The sequence below is a fragment of the Pelodiscus sinensis genome, chromosome 11, assembly GCF_049634645.1.
Source record: "Pelodiscus sinensis isolate JC-2024 chromosome 11, ASM4963464v1, whole genome shotgun sequence".
Lineage (NCBI taxonomy): Eukaryota > Metazoa > Chordata > Testudines > Trionychidae > Pelodiscus > Pelodiscus sinensis.
The window spans coordinates 14,247,043-14,273,039 of NC_134721.1; the positions used below are offsets into that span (position 1 = coordinate 14,247,043).

The window sequence follows — 25,997 nt, forward strand, 5'->3', positions numbered from 1 at the left end:
AATCCCTGGAAAGGGAATTTGCCAAGTCTCCCACAGTTTCTAATACTGCAAAGTACATTTTGTGTATTAGGTGTATAAATGAATGGCACCACTTATTCATGCTTCATATGAATTTTATCATTGTTTCTGGTATCTTTACCTGTGCATTAGGCATTGTACAGAAAACTTCAGAAGACTGTCACTGTTCCATGGACTATACAATCCAAACAGGGATGTGATTAACATAGGGCATAACATGCAAGAGATGGCATCAAAGTGATGTATGGCTATGTCATGATTAACATAATGGTTTGTTTTATGGTCTTGTGGACTACATAGGAACTTAATACAAAATTGGAAGTGATCTCTTGGGTTATCAAGTCCGATCCCCTGCTGTCACTGACAACATCGTCCTGGATCTTGATAAATTTATGAAGAAGGTTACATCTAAAATTAAAGTTGCTTCCCTTCCCCCTTACTCCTAGCTCTCAGCTGAGACCTTCTTTGTGTAAGAGCCATCTGAAAGGCAGCACAGAAATGATAGTTGGAGAACAGTGTGCTCATGTCCACATCGCTGGTGCAGAGGAGAGACTTGGAAGGATCATCCAAAAAAGAGACAGAATGGAGGCTATAAAGCTAGAATAAGAAGCTTGAAAAATACAGTAGAAGAAAGAGTAACAGGCATGGAAGTAGAATTGATTGGCAGTTACCCAACCATTTTGTTTTGTCAGAAAACATTTCACCTTTGACAAATTAATTTTTGAAAGACAAATTGAAATATTAGGTGTTTCATAAGATTAAAACAGACTTTGAAATGGAAAACAAATACTCTATTCAAAGAGCAAGAATGTTTCAAACTACTACACTTTAAAAAAAAAAAAAGTCAAAATTGGAACAACAAAAAGCACCCTGATATGTTTCAACTCCAAATATACATATTTGGGTAATTTCATGGCATGGGAAAATTCCAATTTTTTTAACCAATTAGGAACAGAAAAAAAATTTTAAAAAATATTTACCCCATCCCACCAAACAACAATAACAAATCCAGATCCTGCCCATGGAATTTAATCATGGTGACTGTATTACAGCAAAACTCCAATAGTCCAGCATCCAATTGTACGCCACTCCCGATAGTCCAGCATCAAAATGGCAAGAGCCTAGTGAGTGAGCTTCGGCAAAAAATGAGTCACAAGGCAGCAGTTGAACCAAGCAAAACTGGATGGGATCAAGTCAGTCAGCCACTGGCATTGTGTGACACTGGACAGTGCTTGTGCTACAATAGTTAAAAACAATTTATATACGCTGTGTGTGTGTGTGTGTGTGTGTGTGTGTGTGTGTGTGTGTGTGTGTGTAAAATACATAAAACCAGTTTATAGTACCTCCTGATAATCCGGCACCTAGGTCTGATAATCTGGAACCTTTGGGAAGTCTACTGTACATGGATGGAAAAGAACTACTGAGAGTTTTAGGAAGACTATAAAGATAAGTAACATCAAATACATAATTAATCTAGTTGTTCCAACACACAACTATAAAGTAAAGGCTTTAAATTATTTAAGCATGTCATTCTATCATTCTTATTGGTTTTTCAGAATGAGTCAAAATGAAACCTTACCTTTCAATAAAATCAAAATACTTTGATAATTCCCCAGTATTAATTTTCTATGGAAGACTTTGATTTCTGTCAAATCAGCTTGTTGCAAAGGGAAAATATTTTCAGGGAAATTTCAATTAGCAAGTGTCTGGGGTCTTTTGCTGCCCTCCTTCTCAGAGGGAGGGACAGGATGCACTTCTAAGCACCCAAGGTGGTCTCAGGAGATCTGGGGAAGAAAGGGCGGGTGGGCTCTCTGTCTGGACAGTTTGGAACAAGGGGGCAGTTACCCAGTTCAGGAACCAGTCATGTGGAGCCCTGTCAGCAGTATGCTGCTGGTGCAGCTCCCCTAGTGGCCACACTGCAGTATTTCATCCCTCTTCTCTGCTCCCTCTCTTTCCATGTTCTGGAAAACATTCCCATTGAAGGTACTTCCCATTTTTCTAGCACAATGAAACCCTGACCTTTTTTTTTTTTTTTAAGTTAGGGTAAGAGGAAGCTGCATACCAAATTTTGGTGGCCTTTGCTCTTACCATTTAGGAGGAGTTCTTAAACACACTTGCAGACAAACCGACAGATGGACTCACAGACTCTAATATAGATAGCTAGATGGCTTCACTTTATCAAAACAAAATGTTTCCAAATATTATTTTCCATTCCATTGGAAACTTCTGACTTCATTTTGAATAAGAATGAAAACAACTTTTTGAAAGGTTGAAATTTTTAGAAGAATAACATAGAAACAACCATACTGGGTCAGACCAATGATCCATTTATCCCAGTATCTGCTCTTCCCACAGTGAGCAGTGCAAGGTGCTGCAGAGGGAATGAACAAAACAGGGTAATTAGCCTGTGATTCATCCAATCACTGCTTATGTCAATAGAATTTCCCTTTCCCAACCAGCTGTAATTATGACCCTTAGGTTATGCTACACTACAGAGTTACAGCAACATGGATGCAGTGCTATTAGTGCAGATCCTCTAAGATGGGGTGTGGGATAGAGCTTGCCTATTGATTTACTTCAGTCCCTCTGAGTGGTGATAGTTTGGGGGGGGGGGGGAGAAAAGGAAAGATCCTCTCCCACTGATACAGTCTGTCCACACCAGCACTTTAGGTCAGTAGAACTTGTATTGCTCAGGAGAGTAGTTTATTCACATCCTTGAGAGACTGAACTTACACCATTTAAGCTGTGGTGTGTACTCCGCCTCAGGGAACATACTAAGTATAATAATATGGAAGCAAATTCCCTTTTCTAAAGAGAACAAATATACAGTTAAGTCAAAGTTGAAACTGAGCTTGGATTATACATGTATTCAAAGAATAGTTACAATATTTTCAGTACATATTTCATAATTCTGTTCTTTAGAAAGAGGGAACTGATAACACTAGCTTTATCAAACTATAAAATTTTCTACTGCTTTCACAGATCTAGCCTTGTCCCTCAGTAGATCAAGGTAAAAGTGCTGGAACTGAAGCATGGACATACTAACATTAATTTTTTAAACTTTAAAAAACAATGGTCTGATACCATCGATATGTTTTGTTAGTCTATAAAGTGCTATCATGAGTTTTCGTGGGCACAGACAGGTCATCTGAAGAAGTAGTCTGTGCCCATGACATTGAGTCACCAATGATCTATAAAGTGCTACCAGACCAGTTTTTATTTTTTAAGTTGATCCTGTACAGACTAACATGTGCCTCTAACCTACTATTATCCAGTGGTTATCATTAGACGATTTCATAAGATAATGAAATTGCTAATGTATGACTAACAGGTGTAACAGATGTTTCTTAGTGCCATCTCTTGGTACTGGGACATATTTCTCACTGAAATCAACCCATTCTTCATTATGGTAACGATTAATGAAGGGGAAAGAATGTATTGACTGCATGACCTTGTTCTGTTAAGTTCTGTCCATCCCTCACACCTACTGTCTCTCACTCCTTTCATTTTCAGACCTTATCATTTAGTATTCCAGGTATCCGGTTTGATCCATCCTTCAGCTGTCACTAAACTGGCAGATACACTAAGCATTTCTAGATATATATTCTGTGCAGACCGTGCAACAAGATGAGAATCTCACTGGTAGAACTTGGCAAATCATTGATTTGATATAACTCTGTCCTTTCTATTTATAGTTGTTTGCAAAAAATTGAGTTTTTCAAATGTTTGGTGTTTTTTAAAAACATTCAATGACTAATTCCTGGTCTGTAGTTCATTTGGGAACATTTTGATGTATATTAAATGAAAAGTATTTTGATGAGAGACTTAAGGGAAAATTCTTCCCTCCTATAAGACAAGGGTAAATGCCTTTTTAAATTTTTGTTAACTGTGGCATGTGGTTGACTTTATTTGTTTCTGACTTAATTCAAATTGTATTTTATATCCAACCTCTTTGCATAATAAGTGGGCAACAGCAAAACATGATAGCCATTAGGTCTCTTGTTCTGTTTCTGTCGCTAGATTCAAACCTACTACAGTACATTCTTTCATTAAATAACAATCTTTTCTAGGCCTTTAACTCCATGTGCTCTTTCTTGATAGAGATACATGGGAAACAATTTTGTCTATTTCAGAACAGGAATTATTTTTTTTGAGAAGAAAATAGAAAAGTCAAAATCTCTCAAATGTATTCATGAACCAGAGTTTAAAAAAAAAAAAATCAATGTATGGTCAGCTGAAGCATGTTCAAGTTCAAAAGTTGAGAACTTTATGAAAACTGACACTTTCCTGAGGAGAAATTTAATGTCGGTGTGAATCAGTGTTTTCCAACAAAACTGTTTAAAAATTTAAATTCTTGAGCTGGTCTCCTAAAATTGAGAACAGAAGCAATAACTAGATCAAAATCTTAAAGGAAATAGCCACTATCAGTTCCAGGCCAACATATCTAGGAATGTAAGTAAACTTCTGTAGCCTGCATCGATCCTTTGGGGCAGGGGCATTGGTAGTTATTGCATTGGTGGGGGAAAAAAATAATAATGGCAGGGAAAGGCACTGTCATTAATGGGTGGGTTGAAAAGGTTTTATCGTATGTAGGAAACATTTTGGCAAAAGACTGGACTTCTGCATTTTATCTTTCAAATTATGAAGTCATGATAGGTTATTGGTTGATAGAGATCCTGGATGTATGCCAGGGTGTACAGCCTTATACTTGACGCATACTTTTAGGTGAGAAATCTGAGGGACTGTCCCATATTGAAATAGCGTTAGGGAAGGTTTTGGAACAAATTGATTTAAATAATACTAAGTCACAAGGACTAGATGCTCTTCATCAAAGCATTCTAAGGGTACTCAGATATGTTATTTCACAACTACTAATTTTGCTATGTAACTATTGCTTAAATCTCAAGTACCATTTGATTGGAGGATAGCTAATGTAATGCTGATTCCAGAGATGATCCTGCCAATTACACACTAAGTCTAACTTCAGTATCCGTCAAACTGGTTGGTTGAAACTATACTAAACCACAGGATTACCGGACACACAAATGAACACTCTATCTTGAGGAAGAAACATAGAAATCAGTTTTTTTTAAGAGTTCTTTGAGAGTGTCAAGATTCTGGTAGACAAGGGTGATCCAGCTTATATAATCTACTTAGACTTTCAGGATTTCTTGGTGGAAGTTCCTCGCCAAAGGATCTATAGCAAACTAGTCTGTGATAGGATGAGAGTGAAAATGGAATCAGTAGCTCATTAAGACAGGAATAAATGATCTGCTGTCAAAAGAGCATGGTGCTCAGGGATCTGTTCTGGACCAGTGCATTTCAACAAACTCAAAAATGATCTGAATGAAGGGGAAAATAGGTGGCAAAATTTGCTATAATGCAAAATTACTCAAGATAGTGAAGTCCAAAGCTGACTGTGAAGAGCTACAAAGGGATCTCACAACTGGGTGACAGACAAAATGACAGATGAAATTCAGTGATGATCAGTGCACAGCAATGCACATAATGGCAGGGGGAAAAAGAACCCCAATTATAGATATGAATAATGGGGTCTAGATTAACTGTTACTACTGATTGAAGAGACCTTGGTGTCATCATGGATAGTTTCCTGGAAATATCTGCTCAATGTGCAGCAGATGTAAAAAATGCTAATAATTTTGGGAACCATTAAGAAAGCAAGAGATAATATATCATAAAATATATTGTATACAATTCCATGGTACATCAATATTTTGAATACTTTCTATAGGTCTGATTCCATCTAAAAAACTATATACTAAAACTTAAAAGGGTTGTGTAGAAATGGGCCATAGGGCATACTCCAAATTATGTTTATCTTCCATCTGAGGAAAAACTTAATGACACTCTTCAGATCTTAAAAAAAAAATGAGTAAGAGGGATAGAAGATCATAAATTATGTGGAGAATGATGGCAAGGCTAACTCAAATTGCCCTATTTTGTTCAATCCCTCTGAAATATCTGGCACCAGTCACTGTGGGATGTCAGGATACTGAGCTAGATGGAACACTGTTCTGACCCAAGATGGCCATTCTCTATATTATGTTCTTTTGCCACCTTTTATTTACAAATGTTTTTTATAGACATTGTAACTATACAAGTAATAATTAATGCATTATGTTTGTGTCATTTTTGTACCAGGAGGGAAGGAAGAATTAAAGCACATTCAATACTTTTGGGTAGTTTATTTGTCATTCTAACTGTGACTTCTTTGGCCTCAATAGAATTTCTAAGAATAGAATCAGTTTATGGCAAATACTTATTGAGAGAGGAAAAAGAAGAAAAATTTCTTGGCTTTGTCTACACTGCAGGATTTTTGCGCAAGAAGCTTTTTGCAGAAGAGATCTTTCACACAAACTTCTTGCGGCAAAGCGTGTCCACACCTCAAAAGCGCATCACAAGTGATGTGCTTTTAAGCAAGAAAACATCCACACTGCATGGACACTCTTGTGCAAGACAACTCTGATTGTCATTAACAAATGTCCATCAGAGCCCCTGTGCTTTTTCTGATAAGCTCTTTTTGCACAAGAAACCCCTGCGGAGCATCCACATATGCCTTTTTGTGCAAGAGCTGAAGCACGAAAAGGAATATTTCTCGTGGGGAGAGGAATATCTCTACTGGCAAAAGCCCTGTGTCCTGTCAATTTACTCGTGTGTCTGCACAAAAAACGTTCTTGAGGTGTGGACACTCCACCATTTTTGTGCAAAAATGGCTGGTTTTGCACAAAAGCCTTGTAGTATAAACATAGCCCTTGCATTCCAAACTTAAATGCAGAGGCAATATGTCTCTTCATACAAAAATGAAATAAGATATAGCATGGCAAATCAGAAAAACAATGCTCTCTTGAGACAACTAAGACAAACTGATTTAAAAATCCTAATTGACAAAAATAGCTAAGAGAAATATAGTGTTAATATAATTTCAGCTTACATTATTAAAATATTGAGGACTATGGTTTTTATTATGCAACATAAATATTTCATATATGAACAACATCTTGTTTGGAAGAGAGAGATTTCCAGAAAACAGAGCAAGGAAGACCTTTGAGACTCAGTGAAGGCTTAATTTCAATGTGTCTTTGAGCAGCCTAGCAGCACAATAAGTTTTGGATGCTAACTGAGTTACCCAACTATTTCATCAAGCCTAAGGCAAATAAAAAGTAGCACCAACACTCAAATTATCTGTGTGTACTGATAAGCAAAATGCATGATTCAAGCTTGGCTTCTTAAGAAATAAACATTAATATTAAACAGTTACCCCCATCTCCCGCAAATACACACTTTGCATGAAATACTGTGAGTTTGCAAAACAATCTCCTACAACTGACAAGTTTATGGCTGTGGTTGACTAATGAAACAGGAGTGTAGCAATATATTTCTAAAAAATCTCCAATGGTCTAAAAGTACTTTAAAAAAAAAATTAGCACACGTTGTTAAATGAACAGATCAGGGCAAAAAAGTGGGTTTAGTTCTCAAGGGTCCATTAAACCTTTTTCAATTTAATTTGTATATGTTCGCAGTCCACTGAGTTTGAGATTTGAGGTTTAAAAGTTAAACTTAGCCAACATAGTCAAATTATGCTCAGCTCGGTTTAAAAACCCTACCCAAAAATTCCCCCTCAAACCATATGTTGGCCGAAGTTCTAGTTGAAAATCAACCCAGTCTTACTCAAAACCTGGAGTAACTTTGCTGAAGGGGTCCTACAAGTGTGTTTCCCCAATTTTGTTGATCTGTCTGAAGTGTTTGCAAATTACACAATAAATCCCCCCTTCCCCCCCCCCCCCCCCCCCCCCCAGTACAATGAATAAAATGTACTTAATTTAAATAGTGGTGAATATTCAGTAATGGTAATGACCTAAATATTGGAAGTGCTTTCATATGTATTTCTGGAAAATTGCATTAGTCCTTGACCTTTGCTTACTCATTATTTTGTCCTACACATAATTAACACATTCATAATACCACATAAATGCCACTTATTGATATCGTCCCAGGGGCAACTAGTTATCTAGCAGGAACAGGGACACATTAACATTTACTGACTCATTTAGCTTCTCTTCCACATTAGCTGAAGAAATCCCTTTGTCAGATCATATAAACATGTATATTAATAGGCAATATTGGCATAAGTATAGCAAAGACAGTGTTTGGAATTCTGTCAGACTTCAGCAACACTAATTTAAAAGTACTGCTAAACAGTGTGTGAGCCAGTACGGTACTTGTGGGATATAATGAGTTGATATTTAGTTTGACTGATGGAGCATACAGGCAGAGGAAGATTTCGCTGAGTTTGTGATCTATCTATTAAGTCCCATATAACTACTGTATTGATCCTGATATCCTTAAAAATCATCTTGACAGGAGAAACCAAAAATGTCACCTGTAGGTAGGTATATAGGGTCATGTCCTCTTTTGGTGTAGATTAGAATAGCTGTAGTAACTTGAGGGTACGTCTAGACTACATTCCTCTGGTGACAGAGGCATGTAGATTAGACTACCCGCATAGGAAAATGAAGCAGCAATTTAAATAATCGCCGCTTCATTTAAATTTAAATGCTGCTGCGCTAAGCCGATCAGCTGTTTGTCGGCTCAGCGCAGTAGTCTGGACGCTCCGCGGTCGACATCAAAGGTATGCCTGGAAGGTAGACAAATGCCTTTGCACTCCTATCTCTCTCTCTCTCTCTCTCCCCCCCCATTACCTGCCACCTCTGCCCTCGCTCCCCCTCCCGTGCTCTTCCCCAGCTTTTATCCTCCTTCTCCCTCGCCTGCGCTTGGTGGGTGATGTCATTTCCCCCCGCCGTCCCTTCCGCCCTTGTCACGCAGGTGACGTCACCTGCTGCGCCCGGCAGGGCATGCTGCCCAGTGCTTCCCCTGTCCCCTCCTGCTGGGCTCACACACCCGTTGCGCCAGCCCCCCTCCCCATGCGTCTCTGCTGGCGCTCATGCCGCCACCTCTGTAGCGGCTCGGGTGCAAGTTTCTCCAGCATCCTGACTCCCCTCCTGCTGGTCACAGTGACGGGGTTGCCTCACCCCATCACACCATGTATACTCACAGCATCCCCTAGCAATGAGTTCCAAAGGTTGATCATGCATTGTGACACAAGTATTTCCTTATTTGATTTAAAGCTGCTACACAGTGAAATTAATAGAGAGCAGTATCTCCTTGTGTTATGTGAATAGGAAAATAACATTTTTCTCCACAAATTTTATAATTTTATAACCTTTTATCATATCCTTAGTCATCTCTTTTCTAAATTGAGAAAAGTCTTTTTTATTCTCTGAGGCTGTTCCCATATCTAATAACTGTCTGCACTTTTTTCAAGTTCTAATATATCTTTTTTCAGATGGGGTGAGCAGAACTCTGTGCAATCGTCAAGATATGAGCATACCATGGATTTATGTAATGACACTATATTAGCTATCCCTTTCTTAATGTTTTCTAACATTGTTTGCTTGCTTGTTTGTTTGTTTTGTTTGCTTTTGACTGCTGCTGCACATTGAGCAAATGTTTCCAGTGACCTATCCACAATGAGTCCAGCATTTCTTTCTTGAATGGTAATGGGTAATTTAGAACTCATCATTTTGTGTATATATAGTTGGAATTCTGTTTTTTGACGTGCAGTACTTTGCACTTATTAGCACTGAATTTCATCTGCCGTACTGTTGCTCTGTCACCCAGTTTTGTGGGCTCCCTTTGCAAATCATCAGTCAGCTTTGAACCTAAACTCTCTTGTATAATTTTGTATCTTCACTGTTTATCTCATTTTCCAGGTTCATTTATGAAATAGATGAGGAAGACTGAAAAGGGGAAGGGGATTCTGTTGTTTAGTCACAAATTCATCATTATATTTTAACACTAGTTAGATGATTTCAAGTGTCATAATGGTCCCCAAATTCTCATTTAGATTTTAGGATGGTTGATCCAATCCCACTTATCCCAACAGAAAGACTTTTGTTGACTGCTCTGGGTTTTGGATGACTCCATAGGCTGTCAGGGCAGGGACCTTGTCTTTATATGTGAGTAAATGGAATCACACTGTTGGCATGACACAGAAAACAAATAGCAATAATGATAATAGTCTCCTATACACTGCTCTCTTGCATGCAAAAGCAGCTGACAAGGCTGTGACCTATTCCTTTAAATCAGGAAGCAGGGGGATGATCTTTCTGATCACATTAATTTGTAGGTTTTTAAAACCTACGTGTTTGACAAGGGTAAATAAGAAAGTTTATGCAATACTAATTACACTGTCACTGTAAAGATCACATAATCTTGGACCAGATTGTCCCTTCACTGATTCTCTACCATCACCTTGCGATGAGGGCAGATATGTTGAAAAATGCCTAATCTTCTTGAACATCTTCCATTTTCTTACATCATGTGTTTTGACTATGCTTGGAAATTGCCAGTTACTGACACCGGTGGTTGGCCGTAAGGGCAGCTGAATGGCATTGTGGTGTTAAATGCTCTATGCCTTGCAGAGAGACAGAAGGCATGACTGGAGCCTGTTCTGAACTGATTCAAACCGGTGAGCTGGGCTGGGGTCCTTACATTCATGGGGCACTCCCATCACTGCTGTCAGTGGTGAAGCTGCATCAAGGTTAACAATGGCAAGGGATTTGTGTGAGAGAAGCTGAGTGTAGACATAGCCCTTGTGTCAGAAAGGAATCTCTTCCACTGGTGTAAAGCTAGGGGAAGAGAGGGCATTGTCTACTTTGCTAGAGGATGGGGCACTTTAATGGTGGGGAGGTGACAGCAAAATGGGTCAGTGTCATGACACCAACTCATCCCCAGGGACTGGAAGGGATGGGGAGTTGATAAAGGATAACTCAAGTCAGAGAAGCTCCTTTTCCCTGGACCAGATGGAGCAGTACCCATCTGGGAAGTGGCAAAATACCATGTGCAGACCTTCTGTGGGCACTGTTCTAGCTGCTCTTCTCTCTGGAGACTGGGAAGAAATCTTTCTTCATCACCAGATTGACCAAGGTGGAATGAGGTTTTTCACCTGCCCAGAGGTGAACACCTATTCAAAGGAGGAGGGTGTTGAATAAGAAGGGAGCTAGGCTATGATGTCATTACTCATTATGTAAGGTTGGGACAATTGCCCGGTGCTGGTATTCCTTATCTAACCCCCTTTTTCCTCCCTGGGTTACTTGGGAGCAGGCCACACTCACCTGTGTCTCTGGGTGCCTGATGTTTTTAACATAAAAGGAGATCCTGAGTATCCTAGTGGTGAAGTTGTTTAGTTGCTTCAGTCTCTTGCTCCTAAAGGAATATACAATGGTGGTACCTCCACCTGGCTGGCCCTTTACATACTCAATGGTGTGCTTTGGGAGCCTCCAGAAAAAAAATTATTCCAGTAATAATCTGGATCTAATGCCAAGACCACAATTATAAATAATATATCTAATTTAGTTAAAGTTGTGTTAATTCTAATTTAACAACTTAAAGAAACAGGGTTTAACAGATAAGTGGATACCATCAATTAACAAAAGCTTCAGGGGGTAGCCAAGTTAGTCTCTACAGGGTAAACTTAAACAACAAATAGTCTGGTAACACTTTAAAGACTAACAAAACATGTAGATGGTATCATGAGCTTTCGTGGGCCCAGCCCACTTCTTCGATTTGGAGCACCTATGACTAGCACAGCATGGAGACAACCCTCTACCTGCTTCTTTGATAGCGCACCTTAACTCCCAATCAAAAACTGTCTCTCAAATGGTTGGGCTGGGGACCAGCACAGGAAAAGTTGGAAGCCCTTGTGAAAGGATCATGGAGTTACCTGCACTGCACACTTTTATCTGTTGAGTAGCTGGCACTCGAGGATCAGAAGCTGGCACTGGGGGGCTTTGGAAGTCAGGGCTTTTTATACTGTGGACAAGCAAATAATTCACAAACTTTTGGTAGACCAGTAAGAAAGAAAGGAAACTTATCTAATTGGCATTTACACTGCCACCATTTATCCCACTCCACAGAGTGAGCTCTTCTGGATTCAGAGCCCCAGATGCCTGCATGGGTGTGCTTGAAGGTCTGCAGCTGGACTGGAGACAGCACTCGACAAGTTGTGTGTGTCAGTCCAAGCTAAGCAGCTAGCTGCAAAATCCTTCTGCCACTGGAACAGGCCCCACCAAATACCAGCAGCTCTGGTTCACTGGGAAGATCACTCAGGCTCTTTGGACTCAGAGTCAGTTTGTCTTCTGTGCTCTGTGCCAGGCGGCACTTTCCCAAAGAGCCACAGTTACACATACTACCTTCTATGCAGGGTTATACAGGTCCTCCCAGCCACCGCCAAACTCTCTTCCCTCCAGGGACGATCACCAATAGCCTCTGAAACAGCCTGCTAGATCCAAGCACCAGCAGGCTCTAGCTTCAATACAATAGTGTCTGGCCTGGAAAAGGCTCCATACAAGCAATGTGTCTGCTCTCTCCATAATGCAGCCCAACAACTCTCCTTCTCTCCCTTCCTGGAAGCGCAAGAATATCCCTCCTTTTTCCGAAGGGCTCATGAAAGTTGTAGTCTCTAGGGCTAGTTTGCAGCACACAGGATCCTCCCAGTAAGTCAGAGGCTCCTGTAGTAAAAGGGAGCCTGCACTTAGGGAAGGGATACAGTGACCAGATCGGTGGCTTGGTAGAGGAATTTAAGGAGTGGTTTTAAAAAGGGGGCAGTGAAGAAGGATTTGGAGTACCTATGACTAGCATGGCAGGAGACCACCCTCTACTTGCTGCTTTGATAGCATACCTTATCTCTCATTCAAGAACAGGGTCTCATTGGCTGGGGACCAGCACAGGAAAAAAAGTTGGAAGCCCTTGTGAAGATAGTGAAAAGATCACGGAGTTAACTGCACTGTACATGAGTAGCCCTCTAAGTTGCTGTCTGATTAAATCATATCCAGTGTCACTTGTCCTTTCAGTACAGCAAGATAAGAAATAGAGTTGGCTCTTCTTCCATTTAATAAATCACTTCAATGTTGAATTTTGTTGCATATTGTTCAAACACTTTTTCCTGGGTTCCTTTTGGAGGCCTAGCAGCAACTGAATCAGTCCCATGTCCAAGCAATATAGTATATTGACAAGATATCATTGTGCAAGTTTCATTCATGAGCTGAGGGATTTATGCATTGCTTCCATTAAAGCCATACTACCTAGCTTTTTGTTATTAGAAACCACAGCCATTTGCATCTCAATGGCATGAACAGTTTAATTCCAGGAATACAGTCAATTGTATACCTTAAATTGTTGTTCATTGTTTAATTTACTTGCATTAGTATTTATCCCTCTGCCAGACTATCATTAAGCCACATTAACCTTTCGTTTTCTTTCTGTTCTGGCAGTACCCCTGGTGAACTGCTGGTGTTTTTAATGCAAAATGCCACTGCCCGGTGACTTCCCAGGAGGACAATATTCTTTTCACATAATTCCTCCTAATTACTGGCAACATTTTTTTTGTAAATTATATGGCATATTTTTGTCATTCTAATGAGTATAATCAAGTCAAGTATAACAATTGTATATAAACCAAGACTTTTCCCCCCTCAGGTCACTGTCTGTATAACCAATAGAATAAAGCAAATGAGAGAAACAGAGGGCATAAGAGCAATAACTGAATGAAGCTTTTACCCTCATCACAAAGGGATTTGCTAGGCTGCAGTAGCTTCTCCTGCATTCCACTCTCCTAAAGCATTGCTCATAATTTGTCTCTTGCTATCTGCCTCTATATCTTTTCAGAATCCATGAAGTGCACGTGTACCTCCTTGGCATGGTCCCAGTTGTTTTCAAGGACCTGCTTTTAAGATAAAATCAGGCCTGTAATGCTCTAACCTTCACACAAAAAGCATACTGCTTTTTCAGAAAAGTGATGCTTGTCAGCGATGAGCTTCTATATTTTCCATTACTGTAGACTTTCCAAAGATTTTAGCATGATTTCCTGATAGCTGGCAATCTCTAGAATCACTTCTTTAAAAATAAGTTGCTCTGAAAGGCACCTTTCCCTGCAATAACTGCCTAGTAGTTTGTTACTGTAAAGCATCATTCACTCAGGAAGTAGAGTGGTTCAGTGCAACGGTTCCCAACCACTAGGCTGCAGACAAGCGCTGGGCCACAAACCGCTGGCTGTAGCGGCTCTGGGGACTGGGGCTCGGGGGCATGGTGTGGAGGGAGGGTTTGGTAGCAGCAGGAGGTGCGGAGCCAGGTAAGAAACCTTCATCTCCTCCTGGCCAGACCCCCCCCCCTCCTCCCCACAGTCCACTCCTGCACCCAACTTCCCAGCCAGATGCTGCACTCCCGCCTGCTCTTGCACCCATTTTGTTGTCATGCGTGGATGGCTGGTGGCCTGCTGAAAGGTTTGAATTGGGTAGGGTGGACCTTGGGCTAAAATGTTTGAAAACCACTAACCTAGCCTAATGAGTAACTGATCTCCCTTGAGACCTCTGAGAGAGACCCATCACACAACAAATAAAAGGTTAATTTTGAAAATTGGTTTTAGATTCAACTAAGGTAGACAGCGGTGCATCTTGGAGTATCAGACAGCTAGACTAATTTTGTTTTCTGTAATTACATTAGAAACATATTTTCTGTAGATGATTCCCATGTTGTGGAATTAGCTAGCTACTTGACCCTGAATTTCTATAAATAATGTTATTAGGTGGCAAGGATGTGGAAGGATTATTTTTGAAAGACCTATGAATGACTCTACTATCCCTTTAAGGAACGGGTTGGGGCCTTTGCTGAGGACAGCCTGTGTAATCAAGGAGGTCCTGTGCTAGGACTGAGCTTCATAAAGAAGAAAAGGAAGATGAGGGAGGGAAGGAGTAGAAATCTTTTAGGCTGCTGTGGTTTCTCTTAGGCTTCAGGAGATTAGCCTAGTCAGACTCCGAGACTTGGTGTTATGGATCTTAAGTCTGGGGATTCTGAACCAGGGTCTTGAGGTGAGAAACTTATCAACTGTTTACTTTAATTGCTCCATTGCTAGAGGATTATGAAAGACGATCTGCTATTTTCTTCATGTGTGTTTGACTTCTTTTCCTGGGCTTATAAAGTGAATCAGTTGCTGCCTCACTTGAGGGAAAATTAAGATGAGGCTCCCTCACAGTGCAACACCAAATCACAACAGGGTGCATGGAGATGCCCCCACACCTTTTCAGGCTCATTATTTTGAAATTCTCATGTGGCTGCTTGCTACATATAAACTGCTGCAAATCTATCCACTCTCTGACCTTCAAGTTCATTAATTAGGCATGAGTAATGTCTTTAAGATTATCTGATGTCCACATAACTTTTTTCCTCTCATTACCGAAACACCTGTTAAAATACACGTACAGTTAACATTGCTCTTAGACTTCATTGGGGCTAACTAACTGTAAAAGGTCTCCATTTTAGTTCCAGTAATTTCAGGCTCCATGTGAACCCTGGTCAATAAACTTTTTCTCCCCTCAAAAGTGTTTGCTTGATATGCAGAAGGCAGTTGCTCTGTCATCACCATTCAGCCTTTTCTTTCATTTGTGCAATGTCTGCAAGTAGAATGGAAAAAAATATCCCCTTACTTACCTTGAAATTGTCTGTAATCTCCTTTCTCAGGTTCTCAGTTCTGTTTAATATCACAAGTCAGGTGAATAGCTAGAAAAATAGCCAAACCCATTTAGACCCTTTTGTTTTGATTCCTGTCACTGAATGATTTCAGATATTTTCGTATCTCACCATGACAGAGATCAATTCCTGTTTTTATTTGATATTTTTGTCTCCCAAGAAAATAATAGACTCTGCAGATGAAAAATGACTCAAAGTTACTTTTTTTAAAAAAAGTATCTTACCTGTATACAAATATATTGTAAACTGAATAATCCTACAGTGAGTTCAGCTGCGAGTAAGTTTAAAAAAAAGACTGAAAAGCACAGGAAAGCATACGTTTCCTAGTAGTGCTTGCCACTGGAAACACAAATATGTGGTCCATTCCCATTTATATAATAAGTCAGTTCAGTTCTCCTGTCGTAAAGGTATCCTGAATAAATAAGGTTGGAGCCAGTGCCTACGTTATTACAGCCCTCCTATTCCTATCCACTACTGACAGGCCCGTCCAAAGAGTTTGCAGGGGCCAAGGTGCCATGTTGTGGTTGGCTGCACTGTGTGGCCGGGCGGTTCCCAGCCAGGGCAGCGAGTGAGCAGCCAGATTGGCAACTGTCTTGCTCACCTTGCCCTAAGGCTGGGCCTGACAACTGATGGGATAACAAGTAAAGAATGCCATACATGTTATTGATCCTGCCTGTACACCATCCCTCAGAGGACTATTGTACAGCCTTCCCATGATGGATGCCATTAGAATCATAAAATACTAGGACTGGAAGGGACCTCGAGAGGTCATCGAGTCCAGTCCTCTGCCCCCATGGCAGGATCAACTACTATCTAGACCATCCCTGATAGACATTTATCTAACCTACTCTTAAATATCTCCAGAGATGGGGATTCCACAACCTCCCTGGGCAATTTATTCCAGTGTTTAACAACCCTGACAGTTAGGAACTTTTTCCTAATGTCCAACCTAAACCTCCCTTGCTGCAGTCGCGCCCATTAGGAGTGACTACAGTGTGAAATATCTCTACATGTTGGTAAAAGACCACATTATTGTTTGGAAGCTCCCTCAAAAGCCATGCCTGTCATCACTCAGCTTTGACCTTTTTGAATCCGGACAAAAATAAGGTCAGTTGGGTACAGCATGAGGGTTCCATCAAATAGTTCAGTCAGACTCCTAACAAGCTTTACAATCATGCATGTTTAACCTTCGGGTTACATGCGCTTGCTAGTTAAATGACCTACAAATCAGGGTACTGCCACTTCCTTCTTTGTGACTGAACAACACATCCCCCGCAGATTTCTCAGTCTCCCTCTCCACTTTCATCTCACTCACATATACAGTCCCTTCCTGAGCGCATATGCTACTGCTCCTTTCAATTTGGTCTGTAATGGCTCTGTTGTCTTTTCCTTTCTTTCTACTTAAAACACACCCTTCACAAGATCTATTCACATTAATACCGTCTCCCCATTGGGAGACTTCTTACGCTGATGTATCAATCTAAAATACCCTGCTCTTTGTATGCAGGGAATACGATGGTTGTCACTATTGCCCCATATTACTATGCATATGAGGTAGGGATTGCTTGTGGCTTACACACTCTATGCAAAGGCACACTGTGTTGCATGCACCGTAGCCTGGAAATGCTGTAATTATCATGAAATTGACATTATGAGTAATGTTGTTCAAGCTAAAGAAATACCTTCTGTGCACTTTGAAGTGGGTTCTGCTCAGAAGTGAGATGTTTACACAGTTGTGTAAGAGAGACGTGTTTAGCCTTGCAAAGCCAGCACCGCTACAGGACAGTGAACTGAATTCTTTTATATAGCATATCAGCACAGTTGTGGGCTAAGTTTTACATTAGGCTATATCTACACTTGTGACGTAGTGGGGGTACTTGCTGGGCTGTGGTGACCCCTGCTGTCTGGAGCAAGACCCAGCAGGGAAAGCCTCACTAGGCAAAGGTGCCAAACTTGTTGAACCAGTGGCCAGACACCCCCCATGGAGAGGAACAAAGGGAGGTGGAATGCTGCCCTGGCTGGGGGGCAGGGCTGGTAGAGGGTTAGTTAGTTCCTGGCTGGAAGGCAGGGAATAAGGAGCTGGGTAGGGGGCTGGGGCTCCCCTATCTCAAGGGGGGGCACTGAGGCCTCTTAGCCCCAGTTCCTGTAACCAGATTACATCTGTGCTGTGCTGAGCTGGAGGAGCAATAAACCACCCTCAATTCCACTGGCTGGTGCAGTCTGTTTGTGCCATTGCGGGGTGCAGGAGATGGGGAACCCCCAACATGCCATCACAACACTACAAGGTTTTTTGCACAAAAACAGCTGTTTTTGCACAAAAACCGGCAGAACATCCACACCTCAAGCACGTTTTTGTGCAAGAAAATCGACAGAACAGAGGGCTTTTGCTGGTAGGGTTATTCCTTTTTGTGCTAAAGCTCTTGTGCAAAAAGGCAGGTGTGGATGCTCCGGAGGGGTTTTTGTGCAAGAAACCCCTATTGGAAAAAGCACAGGAGCTCTGATGGCCATTCTGTGAATGGCCATCAGAGCTTTCATGCACAAGAGTGTCCATGCAGTGTGGATGCTCTCTAGCTCAAAAGCACATAATTTTTGCCATGTGCTTTGAGGTCTGGATGCATTTTTTGCCAAGAAATGTTTGCGCAAGAACTCTTCTGCAAATGGCTTCTTGTGGAAAAACCCTGCAGTGTAGACACAACCTCTGTGTTGATAATGTCAGTGTCAGAACCAGTTCTTACCATGGCTTCAGGAGCATCAGCTAAGTCTGCAGGGCTGGCAACTTGATTCATCAGATTTCTTCTAGGATTCACTGACAGATAATAAACATACATGCCTTGGCTGTGCTGTTTTGATAGAATGCTAGAAAACTTATCCGGCACTGGCCTGGAGTGGTGGGGGTCGGGCAGTCTACTCACTGGTTTCTCCCAGAGGCTGGCCTGAGGTGACTAGTGTTGTGTGGTACTGTGGCCTGGTGTGGTAGGGGCTGCACAGCAGCTATCAACTGCGCCCCAGGGCAAGCTGGGGGTAGCAGGGCTATGCTGCCAAACAGTGGCTGCTTCCCAGGGCTGGAGTGCTTGCTGCCCCCCTGTGGTCATTCATGAATAAAATTATCCCTCCTATCACACCCCTCCATTTCCATTTGATGCAAAACAATCACATTCCACATAGATCTCGTTGCTTTGGCACAATCAAACTTTTGGTGCTTTAAATTATGGTAAGAGGAAGCTGCATATCAAGTTTGCTGGTCCTACCTCTTACCATTTAGGAGCAGTTCTTGAACAAACACACTCAGAAGGCCAGACAGACAGGTGCACAAACTCCCTAAAGTATATAGTAGATCTCTTTGAATTGTATCTCTACTCTGAGGATTTTAGGGTGGCTTTCCATTTTTATTCTTTTTATGTTTGGATTTGGGGAGACAAGTTGCAAGATGCAATCTATTGGTACCTGTGAAATAATTATATGCACAGGAATTTTCATTCAAAATGTTGAACTAGAAGATTTACCCGGTGTTGATTCGGTACTAAACTCAATTTTTTTTTTTTTTTTTTTTTTGGTTTTTGGAAAATAAAATGAACATGCTACATTAAATTGTTGCTTGGGAGGAGGCTGGAGATGAGGGGTTCAATATGCAGGATCTTCCGGAGAAAGAGGACTACCCCAGCCCTCTCTTATTGTGCAGGTTGGAGCCAGGTAAGAAGCTCCTCTGCATGGTCACTGCAGTTCCAGTGGGCACAGCTGAGGGAGGAGTGCATGTTCCCCAGCTGGGGAAGGTCCAGGTTTGATTGCTCTTTGCGCTCCTCAGCCAGCATAAGGAATGCAGAAAATTGTGTACTTCTCCCTTGCTCCCTGACAAAGGGGAACAGCCAGCAATGTTCCTGTAAGAATCTGGCGGGGTAGCTTCAGCCTTTCCCCTCCCTGAAGGGTACTTGTGGGTGAGAGGCTTGGTTCTGGGGCAGTCCTTGGTTCTGGGGAGATGTGTCTCCAGCCAGCCCCTTTCACCTGCCTGGTTATTTTGTCTTTCCTGAATGGTTTTATGAAAAGCAACCTCATTCCAGCAACATCCCATTTTCCTGGCCCAACCAAAGGTGATGAAAGTCAGTCAGGATAAGTGAAAATTGTTCAAATTCAATGGCAAACAATTTTGAAGAGTTAAGTGGTCAAATTTTTTTAGATAGAGTTGAATGCTAGCAAATGTCTTTGTTAACATGGATGTTAAATTTTAGCAAAAGAGATGCCTAATCTAAACTATGTAATTCGTAGTGCAATAAAGAAGCCAGAGAAAAAATAATCCACGAAGCACCAGTAATAAATTGATTTTAGACCCTCAGTGCATACTGAATTAGTGTTTTTAAGTGTACAGCAAGGAAACACAAAAACATGTATTACTATGCACTGGACTCAATATGATAGATCTTTAACTGCATCACACTGAGGTAAACACCTGTGAACCATTCCATTTTTATAGAAACTCCATACAGTTGAATAGAATTATCACCCCAGTACAAAGATTCTTGAATTCTCAAGTCCATCCCAGAGCAATGATTTAAATGAAGAAAAACCAAAATTATTTCAGGTAAGGACTTGAGCAATGCTGTGTAAATACTCTATTAAATTCATAAAAAAATGAAGTTTTTGTTCTTTGTACGGTACCTAGCACAATGAGCTCCATAACTAGGGATTGTAGATGCTATACAAATAATAAAAGGTAGTAATACTTAAAGTCTAATTGCCATGATTGAGGATTACCAACACATTATATGATATTGCTCACTACTTAAATACGGCAGTATATTGCTTTATCATATTCATTCAGGAATCATACATAAATATCACTTAATACACTATTTAATACAGACATATTTTTAAGGCAAGATGCATATCCTAGGTAAACTGTATCTTAAAATCCTAGTGATGACTGTGCTGGAAGTTCCTAGATATAAGGGAAAAAATGTTCAGATCATAGAAACTGAACAAATTCAGAGATGCATACAACACATACTAGCTTTCATGTCATCCAAAAAGCAACAACACACAGGCATGGATCGAGTAATAAGATCTATGCTCAACATAGGCACTAATAAAAGAAGAAATAAACATCATTACAAGGTCAATGTAGCTAAATTGGTATCCTCACTGTATTATAACAAAGTAATGAGAAACACCTTCAGCTTCAAACAGAAGTCAATAGAACATCAGCAAGCGGCTACTGCAGGCATCCTTTATCTAGCAAGGATCTGACACAACATGCAGACATTCAGGAATCACGCAAACACAAAGAAATGTTTAAAAAGAGGACAAACCACTGCTAGTAAGCAGCAAAAACAACCATTCACATTTTTTAGGTATAGATTGCATTTCTTTTTTTACTGCACGCTGGAGAAATAATGAAAGAAATACAGGTCAAAGCAGCATGTTTGAGGCATAACATTGTAGACAATTGGCTGATCGCTGTAGATGGCCACACAAGTGAAATGAAATTGAGTGCTGGATAAAGGAATCTGAAATGAAAGTTAAAGACAAGGTTGCAGAAATTTCTCTCTAAACCAAATTGTAAGTCACCTGTTGCCAGCAGCACCAAGAATATAACAAATAATGACAGAAATTATGCAGAATAATTATGGTCTAAATAATATAAAAGTGTAAATGTGTAAACAAAAAAGTCATCCTTCCCCTTGGTTTCACCCCAATAAAGGGTGTGAGCTGTCATGTTTAATGCACAATGCAATGATGTATTGAAATAAAGATAAGTGATTAACTATGCATTATACTTAACATCTACCATAGTACTCAAAGTGTAATCACCCTAATTTGCAATTGTAAATCTCCTATCAATTAATTTACACCGCACAAGTAACCATCTGATTATCTTTTTACATAGCTGTATTTACACAGTAATTAAACGCTAAGTAATTAGCATGTAATTGCACATACTTATTTGCACCTTGTAAAGGGAATGGTGTATTTATGCATCATTAAATATTTGGATTTAAAGGAACTATCCACAAATCTTTCACCCATCTTCTTCACCACACTTTCTGTCAAACAGTGGCTGTGACAAGATTTTCACTACGAATTTTTTTTTTTGAGTGGGGAAAAGTGTGCAACTTGAGTACCCTTTAAATTCAGGGCCCCTCAGTATCTCAAGATGGGCAGCAAAAACATCAAGGTACCCAAAATCACTGTTCATGCATGAACACTTTAGCCTGAAACTTTATACCATTTTAAAATAATGGCCATCCCTCCATGCCATCCATCCCCTGCCTAAAGGAAAGCAAGAGAGAAACTGCTAGATCTGTTTTGATAGAATTATCAGTGCATCATATAAGGATACATTGAGACGATTACCTCTGTTCTTAGCATGGATAAATGTTTTCAGTGTAGCATCTTTAAACAAAAGCATTACCCATTAAGATACCAGCTAAGGGCACACTCTATGGATGTCACCAAAGGTAATGGTGGCTTTTATGTCAAGTGTTTCTAATGGGAATTTTATTCCCCTCACGCTGCTGTTCCTTTTTGTTTGGTCTAAAATTATTCTGATAAGACTTTTAAACAAACATAATGTGGCCTATGCAGAAAAATGGGGCTGGAGCATAGTTCTGTCAGTATAGAGACTATTATGTGTAATTCTGTTATATCCTGTGAAGTTGGCGGGGGCAGTGAGTGGGGCAGATTGGCCTATGAACAACAGGGAAGGGTCAACTAAAGTCAGGAGAGGCAACTGATCCCCTTCCACACTAGCAATTTCTGCCATTGCTCTGCTACACCCCAGGACATGGTACCCTTGTAAAATAAATTAGCACTGGCCAATAATTATCACAATGCTGCATCTAAGGTCCACTTAATTACTCCTTATGCTTAGAATAGGGAGGATCTCTGGTAATACCTGGTAAATATTGGCTTTGGAGCTAGATTTCCCTTACCGTGTCATCCTCAAGTTGCTGAGTACCTTCTTTTTCCCATTGACTTCACTGCGAGTTCTTCCAGCAGAATTTATGCTAATGAGATTCATTAGCATAAGTTGTGATCTCATTAGCATATTTTCTGCCATTTCTTTTTGCGCAAGGGATTTTTGCGCAAAAAGAAGCAGTGTGGATGGGTTTTTTTTGCGCAGTTCCCCCATTGTGCACAAGATCCTTATGGATCCATAAGGATCTTGCACAACACGGGGGGTTGCGCAAAAAAAACCCGTTTACACTGTTTCTTTTTGTGTAAAAGCTCCTTGTGCAAAAAGAAATGGCAGGAAATATGCTAATGAGGGACTCTGCTGGAAGAACTCTCAGTGAAGATGAAGCCGAAGAGTCAATACCCTGAAGCCCATATCCTGACTCTCCCCATAACTAAAGGCCAGTTTAGATTAGGACAGGCAAACTCAATGAAGTTTAAGGTATTGAGAGAATATTTAGGATTAACAAAATGAGTGGCATGGAGCGCTACAGGATGATATTAATATTAGCATAGCCAAATTTCCTACCAGGCTGGAGTTTTGTAATACACAATTTTTCCTCTACTCTGCTGTTCTGAATCCCAGTGTATTTACTGAGGAATTTGTTCCCTATTCCTCAAAGATCATTTATATGAAAGAAAATCTTTGTCAGCCTCTTTTTGTTCCTTTTATCCCAGCAACACAATTTCACTGATCCCTGCCAGGCTTCCATTGTCTGGAAATCTAGGAAAGTAGAGCAATTTTCTCATTATTTATAGAAATGCTATGAAAGGCACCAATACATACGCTCTAGGTTCCTTAGATGTAACTCGAAAATACATCTTAAATGCAGCAATATCCTACCACCAGCCAAAGTTTTTTCAAACTCAAATCATCTGCCCTATCCAGCAGTTCCCATCATGGGAACTGAATGTATTGTTGATAATGCTTGCAATTTCATAGCAAATCTTGAAATAATTGTCTTTTCCTAAAATTCCAGCAACTAGAAGCAAGAAACTGTGACACAATCTGTTTTCATTTGTTAAAAAAGGAAGTTACTAGCCCTCATATTTATACTAGAAAAGCATGAATATGTGTAAAGAGTATAGCTCTGAGACAGAAGGCAAATGAAAAGAGCCTCAAATGATTATTTTGTTATCTTTATTTTTAAGCCGATCTCATAATCACTGGGGACCTAGCTATGATTTTGAAGTGATTAATGCTAGGAATATCAAACAGGAGTTTGACTAGAAAGTAAACTTACATTTATGCAGGCCAAATGGAATGCTCCATTTTTAATCCCAAACGTTTAAGTCCATCCCAAATTGAACAGAACACATTGCCCTGCCCTATTTCAAATAGCTTCCCCATATGTCCTTTTACATGTGTTCTCTCTCTTTCATTTTCATACATATAGAAAAATCACTTGTAGCAAGCAGCTGCATTAGTACACATAAAGCATAGAGGGACAAGGTGGGTGAGGTAATATCTTTTAGTGGGCCAAATTCTGTTGGTGACAGAGTTACACATAGCTCTTCTGGACTGAGAGAGGTCCTGAGAATGTCACAGCTAAATAAAAGAGTGAACTGGCAGTTTCGTACAAGAATTAGCACGTATTCTAAGGCCTTTATACATAACCAGAATACATGTGTCACTGGGCAGGGGGAGGGAATGCAGAGGTCTTTTAGAGGGTACATCAACTCAGCTAGATATTTGCCTAGTTTTACACCAGGCTGCATAAAAAACACTAGCAACGTTATTGCCAACTAAAATTTCATATAGACAATAACTTGTTTATACTGCCCTATATACTTTACACTGAAATGTAAGTATATTTCTATTCCAGTTGATTGATTTTTATAATGATATGGTAAAAATGAGAACATAAGCAATTTTTCAGAAACAGTCTGCTGTGACACTTTTGAATTTTTGTGTCACATTTTGTAAGCAAGTAGTTTTTAGGGGAGATGAAACTTAGGGGTGGGCAGGGCAAACCGGACTCCTGAAAGAGGTGCAATGGTCTGAAATGGTTGGGTGTTACTGTTCTAAAGGACCTTTCCAAGTGAAGTGGTCCATTAACACTCTTGTATTCATAGGATTAAAAGGGCAGATAGTGGATTATGGATTATTGCAATAAAGCATATATATCCAGACTCTTTAAGACCATTTTAGTGTATAGAAAAGTTATGAATTTAAACTCCTAGGCACATCTTTGGAAGATGTTGTTCAGGTTTACTTTGAAGATAAGAACTGTTATTTCAGAAACAAGTGATCTCTTTGTGAAAAGTGTTCACCCACAGGTAATATGTTGTTTGTGTCCTTTTATCATTTTCCTATGAATTCATTTGAGGGCACAGTGGAAGTCTGGTTGCACCCACCGGCTACATCTAGACTAGCATGATTTTCTGCAAATGCTTTTAAAGGAAAAGTTTTTCCGTTAAAAGCATTTGTGGAAAAGAGCGTCTAGATTGGCACGGACGCTTTTCCGCAAAAGCACATTTTGCGGAAAAGTGTCCGTGCCAATCTAGATGCAGTTTTGCACAAGAAAGCCCCGATCGCCGTTTTCGCCATCGGGGCTTTTTTTGCACAAAACAGTTTTTAGCTGTCTACACTGGCCCTCTTGCACAAAAACATTTCCGGAAAAGGGCTTTTGCCCGAACGGGAACGTCAAAGCATTTGTGCAAGAAGCACTGATTTCAGACAGTAGAACATCAGTGCTTTTGCACAAAATCAAGCAGCCGGTGTAGAGAGCTGGCAAGTTTTTGCACAAAAGCAGTTGCTTTTGTGGAAAAACTTGCCAGTCTAGACGCAGCCACCTTGTTGTGGTTGGGGCATTTAGTGCACTGGTTGTGGTACAACCATTTACCTACAACATGCACAATAATATTTTGTGTGTGTGTTTATGTATATACGGTATACTGATATTATATTTTATATATACTATGCCCTATGTACAGCTAGGAACACTGTAGGGTTTTTTTGTTTTCCCCCAAAATTTATATATTTTGGCGAGAATCTATGGCATCAGTTGTGCTGTGAGAATAGAACATATTTTTACATAGCCAGTCATTGCACAGTAGCCACAACAAATCTGTTCTAATAAAAATGAATGTTTGGAGAAACAAGGTAATTAACCAACTGGCTATTTTGCCATTGAAAGCTGCAATCAAGTGAGTAGCATTGCTGATACCATATCAAATACTACACCAAACTGTCAGACCTCCTCATGCATATGTTTATGCAGGCAACAGCCAACTATGATGCTCTTTCTAATTTCACTAGGAAGCTACAACTTATAATACAAGCATTAGGGATCACTCTAAATGAAGCCTGTGAGGCTCACCACATTATCCACAGCCATCCTCCTTTCCATATATATTTCCTTTTTTGGAGATCAAAGGGCCACAGCTGTATAACAATACACTATAGTTAACATAAACATGCCATTTTA

At 40.2% G+C, this 25,997-nt stretch overlaps 1 protein-coding gene across 8 annotated transcripts in view; it reads left to right on the forward strand.

Moving 5' to 3' along the window:
- Positions 1-25,997, forward strand: part of LOC102454172 (contactin-4) — a 731,510-nt gene that overhangs the window by 27,564 nt on the left and 677,949 nt on the right. The window lies entirely within an intron of this gene.